We start from the raw sequence: 7,422 nt of genomic DNA, 5'->3' as shown, positions 1-7,422 counted from the left end.
TTGCTCAATCTCATGTCTGTTAAGTCAGTGATGCCATCCAGTCATCTCATCCTCTGTCGTCCCCTTCGCCTCCTGCCTTCAGTCTTTCCCAGCATCAGGGCCTTTTCAAATGAGTCAGTTCTTCACGTCAGGTGGCCAAAGTGTTGGAGTTTCAGCTTCAGCATCAGTGCTTCCAATGAATATTCAGGGTTGATTTCCTTTAGGATTGACTGGGTTGATTTCCTTTAGGATTGACTGGGTTGATTTCCTTGCTGACCAAGTTACTGTCAAGAGTCTTCTCCAGTTCAGTTCAGTTCAGTTGCTCAATCGTGTCCAACTCTTTGCAACCCCATTAATTGCAGCACGCCAGGCCTCCCTGTCCATCACCAACTCCCGGAGTTCACCCAAACTCATGTCCATCCAGTTGGTGATGCCATCCAGCCATCTCATCCTCTGTTGTCCCCTTCTCCTCCTGCCCCCAATCCCTCCCAGCATCAGGGTCTTTTCCAATGAGTCAACTCTTCGCATGAGGTGGCCAAAGTACTGGAGTTTCAGCTTTAGCATCATTCCTTCCAAAGAACACCCAGGACTGATCTCCTTTAGAATGGACTGGTTGGATCTCCTTGCAGTCCAAGGGACTCTCAAGAGTCTTCTCCAACACCACAGTTCAAAAGCATCAATTCTTCGGCGCTCAGCTTTCTTCACAACCATACATGACTACTGGAAAAACCATAGCCTTGACTAGATGGACCTTTGTTGGCAAAGTAATGTCTCTGCTTTTCAATGCTATCTAGTTTGGTCATAACTTTCCTTCCAAGGAATAAGCGTCTTTTAATTTCATGGCTGCAATCACCATCTGCAGTGATTTTGGAGCCCCAAAAAATAAAGTCTGACACTGTTTCCACTGTTTCCCCATCTATTTCCCATGAAGTGATGGGACCAGATGCCATGATCTTAGTTTTCTGTATATTGAGCTTTAAGCCAACTTTTTCACTCTCCTCTTTCACTTTCATCAAGAGGCTTTTTATAGTTCCTCTTCACTTTCTGCCATAAGGGTGGTGTCATCTGTATATCTGAAGTTATTGATATTTCTCCTGACAATCTTGATTCCAGTTTGTGCTTCTTCCAGCCCAGCGTTTCTCATGATGTACTCTGCATATAAGTTAAATAAGCAGGGTGACAATATACAGCCTTGACGTACTCCTTTTCCTATTTGGAACCAGTCTGTTGTTCCATGTCCAGTTCTAACTGTTGCTTCCTGACCTGCATATAGGTTTCTCAAGAGGCAGGTCAGGTGGTCTGGTATTCCCATCTCTTTCAGAATTTTCCACAGTTTATTGTGATCCACACAGTCAAAGGCTTTGGCATAATCAATAAAGCAGAAATATATGTTTTTCTGGGACTCTCTTGCTTTTTCATGATCCAGTGGATGTTGGCAATTTGATCTCTGGTTCCTCTGCATTTTTTAAAACCAGCTTGAACATCTGGAAGTTCACGGTTCACATATTGCTGAAGCCTGGCTTGGAGAATTTTGAGCATTACTTTACTAGTGTGTGAGATGAGTGCAATTGTGCGGTAGTTTGAGCCTTCTTTGGCATTGCCTTTCTTTGGGATTGGAATGAAAACTGACCTTTTCCAGTCCTGTGGCCACTGCTGAGTTTTCCAGATTTGCTGGCGTATTGAGTGCAGCACTTTCACAGCATCATCTTTCAGGATTTGAAATAGCTCCACTGGAATTCCATCACCTCCACTAGCTTTGTTCGTAGTGATGCTTCCTAAGGCCCACTTGACTTCACGTTCCAGGATGTCTGGCTCTAGGTCAGTGATCACACCATTGTGTGATCGTCTTCTCCAGCACCACAGTTCAAAGCATCAGTTCTTCAGTGCTCAGCCTTTTTTACAGTCCAACTCTCACATCTGTACATGACCACTGGAAAAACCGTAGCTTTGACTAGACGGACCTTTGTTGGTAAAGTAATGTCTCTGCTTTTTAATACACTAAGTTTGTCATAGCTTTTCTTCTAAGGAGCAAAAGTCTTTTAATTTCATGGCTGCGGTCACCGTCCACAGTGATTTTGGAGCCCAAGAAAAAAAATCTGTCACTGTTTCCATTTTTTCCCTGTTTGCCCTAAAATGATGAGACCAGATGACATGATCTTAGTTTTTTGAATGTTGAGTTTTAAGCTAGCTTTTTCACTCTCCTCTTTCGCCCTCATCAAGAAACTCTTTAGTCCCTCTTCATTTTCTACCATTAGAGTGGTATTATCTGCATATCTGAGGTTGTTGATATTTCTCCCAGCAATCTTGATTCCAGTTTGTGATTCAGCCTGGCATTTCATATGATGTACTGTGCATATAAGTTGAATAAGCGGGGTGACCATATACAGCCTTGACATACTCCTTTCCCAATTTTGAACCAGTATGTTATTTCATGTCCAGTTCTAACTGTTGCTTCTTGACGTGCATATAGGTTTCTCAGGAGGCAGGTAAGGTGATCTGGTATTTCCATTTCTTTAAGAATTTTCCACAGTTTGTTGTGATCCACACAGTCAAAGCCTTTCGTGTAGTCAATGAAGCAGAGGTAGCTGTTTTTCTGACATTCTCTTGCTTTTTCTATGGACCCAACAGATGTTGGCAATTTGATCTTTGGTTCTTCTGCCTTCTAAACCCAGCGTGTACATCTGGAAGTTCTCGGTTCATATACCGATGAAGCCTAGCTTGAAGGATTTTGAGCATTACCTAGCTAGTATGTGAAATGAGCACAACTGTAGGGTAGTTTAAACATTCTTTGGTATTGCCTTTCTTTGGGAATGGGATGAAAACCGACTGTTTCCAGTCCTGTGGCCACTGCTGAGTTTTCCGAATTTGCTGGTGTATTGAATGGAGCACTTTAACAGCATCATCTTTTAGAATTTGAAATAGCTCAGTTGGAATTCCATCCCTTCCACTAGCTCTGTTCGTAGTAAGGCCCACTTGACTTGGCACTCCAGGATGTCTGGCTCTAGGTGAGTGACCACACCATCGTGGTTATCCAGGTCATTGAGACATTTTTTGTGTAGTTTTTCTGTGTATTCTTGCCACCTCTTCTTAATCTTTTCTGCTTCTGTTGGGTCCATACCGTTTCTGTCCTTTATGTGCCCATCTTTGCACGAAATGTTCCCTTGGTATCTCTGATTTTCTTGAAGAGATCTCTAGTCTTTCCCATTCTATTGTTTCCCTCTATTTATTTGCATTGTTCACTTAGGAAGGCTTTCTTATCTCTCCTTACTATTCTCTGGAACTCTGCATTCAGTTGGGTATATCTTTCCATTTCCCCTTTGCCTTTCGCTTCTCTTCTTTTCTCAACTATTTGTAAGACTTCCTCAGACAACCATTTTGCCTTCTTGCATTTCTTTTTCTTTGGGATGGTTTTGGTGAGATTAGGCTCCTAGCTACACCAAGCCCATACCCACCTACTCTTGTCAAGGTCCCCAGGTGGCACAGGTATCCTTCCTGCTGAGAACCCAGGACCTCACTGTGGAGTCCTATCCTTGTACCAAGGCCACAGACATGGAGCCCAGGACCAAGGTCACCTCCAGAATTGACTGAGCCCCTTTGTAACCATTACCAAAAGCCCCCCAATCATCACCAGCAAGCTTCCTGACTCCATATTAGACAAAAATGGTCACCTTGGTATCCACCCTATAGCACCCTAAGTGAAGTCACTCAGTCATGCCCAACTCTTTGTGACCCCATGGATAGTAGCCTGCACCAAGCTCCTCCGGCCATGGGATTTTCAAGGCAAGAGTATTGGAGTGGGTTGCCATTTCCTTCTCCAGGGAATCTTCCCAACCCAGGAATCGAACCCAGGTCTCTCATATTGTAGACAGACGCTTTACCGTCTGAGCCACCAGGAAAGTAGATTAGGATAGCACCCTAATCACCCTCCTAATGCCACCCTTCCAGCAGGAATTTTTTTGTCTTGAGGCTAAACAAATTGGCTACTAACTCATGAGAAGTGTTGCCTCTCCCTTGAGCTGGCCCACTGTTCTAGGAGTGTCCAGTCGGCTTTCTCTCTTCTGTCGGGAGATCAGCCTGCTGTGCTTTCCATGCCCACATCATCTCTACTCTTTGTTCTTAATAAACTCACTCCTTTCTGAAATGCTCTGTGTTTGGAAATTGTTTTTCATCCCGTGCTCAGACTGCATGACACACAAATTCAGCACAGAATCCCTGCCACCTCCCCTCCTGCAACCTTGCCATGTCCAACAAACTTGTGTTTGCCACTGAGGCCAGCTCTACAGGGGTGGAGTTGCAACTTCCTCCTCCCAACCATCTCTACCTCTGGCCTGATGGCCTGATTCCTCAACACAGGTGAGTCCTGGGGATGCCCAGCAGGCCTGCTTCTAGCCCTCAAGAGGCTCTCACCGCAGAGTGGGGATGCAATGTGAGTTGTTCCAGCATCCTCAGGAGCATTGGACAACCCGACGGTCCTGCCTGCTAGAGGCGTTAGGAGGATGACTTCTGGGTTGGGGCTGGAAGGAAAAAGAAAATTTCTTGGGGCAGGAAGAACAGCACGTGCTAAGACTCGGGAGTATGGAGGTAGTGATGTAGCAGGAGTGTTGGAGGGGAGGAACTGACAGGGATAAGGAGCAGAGAGGTATGTGAAAGGAGGCTGAAGAGGTATATACCTTAGACTTGGGTTTGTTGTAGCAATTTCACGTGTCAGCACAGGGAGGGACAGACAGGAACATAAGATGCTAGAAGAAGTGAAACTGACAGTAAGATTAAAAGGTGGGCTTGCTGGTGGCTCATACGGTAAAGAATCTGCCTGCAATGCAGGAGACCTGGGTTTGATCCCTGGGTCAGGAAGATCCTCTGGAGAAGGGAATGTCTACCAACTCCAGTATTCTTGCCTGAAGAATTCCATGGACAGAGGAGCCTGGAGGTCTACAGTCCACGGGGTCACAAAGAGTCAGACAGGACTGAGTGACTAACACTTTCACTTTTTTTCAAGATTAAAAGGTGGGTACTAACCCAGTGATTAAAAAGGCCATTCATTCATCTGGGCCTCAGACCTAGAAGACAATAGGGACTGGTGGGACTGTGGCTCTCATGTGAGCCCCAGGGATTCCCTTCTGAAGACCATAGTTGCTACTCACCTCTGGCCAGTTGTTGCCATGCCGGCTTCTGAGCTTAGTGTTGTCAGCTATTTTCAAGAAAAATTAGAAATGTAGAGTTTTACAGGTTATTTCCTGGTTTATAAATATTGACAACTCTTTTAAAACTTTAAAATGGTGTGTGTGTCTAAAACACATGTAGCACAGATATATCTGAGGATGCAAACAGTGACAGCTACGGAGATGCTGGAGAGCTGTTGGAAGTTTTATAAAAGGGAAATGATCTTTATAACAGGCCTGAGTTTTAGGCCCACTCAGGGGCATTATGGAGGAAAGTCCTAGCCAGTGGGGCAGTTGCAAGTGTTAGAACCAGAAGACCTGAGGCCTGAACACAAGCAGCTGACCTGGAAAGGAGGGAAGGCGCTGGGAACACCATATGGGTCTTCAGGAATTAGCCTCCCCTTTAAGACATTGCAAAAACATCATATAGTGGGTGGGGAGGCCTCTCTGGAGTGGGATGCCCCAGAAAATCCCCAAGGTTGCACTTGGGTAGGCAGGCCACTTGGAAGAACTGGGTAAGACATTCCAAACAGCCCCATGAGGAAGGGGCTGTGTTGGGGGAGGGGCTCAGGAATCCGCCTGGCCTTCAGGAAGACCCCAGCCACTCCTAATGGGAACCACACGTGGGGTGAGCTGAAATCCTGGATTGCCTGTGACGTCTGGCTTTGGAATCGGACACTTGGCTCAGGTCACTCCTGACCCGCTCAAGTCTGAGGCCTCCCTGGCTCCCTTCCTAATCGCTGCCAGACACATTCTGCCCTGCACCCAGCTCTGGGGCCTGCCTGGGTCCTGGAGAGGAGGTGCTTCCCAGTACCGCCTCCTTCCCCAACTTCCTGCTGGGAGAGAACCTAAGCTCTGGAGAAGTATGGATTCTCAGATCAGAATCCTAGGTTTCCTGCTGGGCCAAGGGTTGATGCTCTTAGAATATCAGAATCAGAAGTCCTTTCCATTGTCCCCCAAAACAATGTGTCCCGAACTTCACACCCCTCCTGGAGCCCTGAGCTGCTACTGGCCTTGTAGAAACTGGTGCCCTCGACCTTCATCTTGCCCCTGTAGCATCTATGAGGCTCTCTGGCTCCCACAGGGATAATTTCCTGCAGGACCTCACACACCCGGGGCAGGGAGCAGTCCAAAGGGCAGGGCAAGAGCCTTGTGAGCAAGTGGTTTGCTCCTGAGGATTCCCTGTAAAAGCAGGTTAGGGGAACAGGTGTCTCCTAGCATACTTCCTTATGCTCTCTCGTCCCCCTAACTCAAACACCTCCTGGCCCAGGGACTGGAACTGTGTCACAAGATGTCTTAACACAACATAACAGGTGTAGGAAAACTCCAAGTCCTTATTCGAGTGGGTCGCTCCAGCCTTTTGGCCATGGCTGTCATCATACCTGCTAAACCCTCTTCATAACTCTCTACCAATGGTGTGTATGTGTGTGGGGGTGGGGGTGAGGGGTTCACTTCCTGCTCAACTGCAGGACCCTCTCAGTGGTCCCCTACAGGCCCAGCCCCCTTCCTCCTGGGTCTCCTCCTTGAGAAGTTCCAGGCAGCCTGCTCAGGATCAGGCCAGGGGCCCAGGAGCTTGGACAGGCTGCATTCCTGGGGGAAGGGGAGAGGAGAGCAGGATTGCACAGAACCCCCTCCTCCCTTCCAACACAGACCCCAGGCTGCCCAGCCTGGAGCTCTCTTCTCCAGCCTGCTGAAGATGGCCAGAGCAGTGCCAGAAAAGCTCCTGGCAAAGGCAGCAATGCCAGGAACCTAGGAGCTTCTCCTGGGCTCTGCTGAGGAGGAAGCCATCTGTACTTGCAGCTATTCCACCCCTGAGGGAACCTAAGGTTTTCCAGCATTATAATGACCCACAGCGGGCACTGGTAAGAGGCCCATGGGGCCAGACGGAGGGAATGCAGGGCAGAGGGATACGGCAACTCTTTGGCATAACTTAGCACCACACTCCTGCAAGGCAGTTCCATCTCCAGGGCGCAAGAACTTAGGGACTTGCAGAGAGAAATCAGGCCCAGCAGAATGGGAATCAGACAGCAGTTGTAGGAGATGATAAAGAGTGCTGGGGAGGAACAAGGAACCTCCTCCGGAACTGTATAGGTTCGGGTAGTCCCTCCAACCCAATCCACCCCCATCCCCCAGCCAGGTTTCGGGAAGCTCTCCCAATGAATATTTAATAGCTCAGCGCTGGGCCTGATTGAATTTTAATGCTGGCGACCCCGAGAGCTCCAGCCGAGTTCAGGCAATTAGTCAGGAGCCATTAACTGCTGACGGAGCTGATTTATGGGCGGGA

The sequence above is a fragment of the Bos mutus genome, chromosome 5, assembly GCF_027580195.1.
Source record: "Bos mutus isolate GX-2022 chromosome 5, NWIPB_WYAK_1.1, whole genome shotgun sequence".
Lineage (NCBI taxonomy): Eukaryota > Metazoa > Chordata > Mammalia > Artiodactyla > Bovidae > Bos > Bos mutus.
This window is presented reverse-complemented; position numbering follows the sequence as displayed.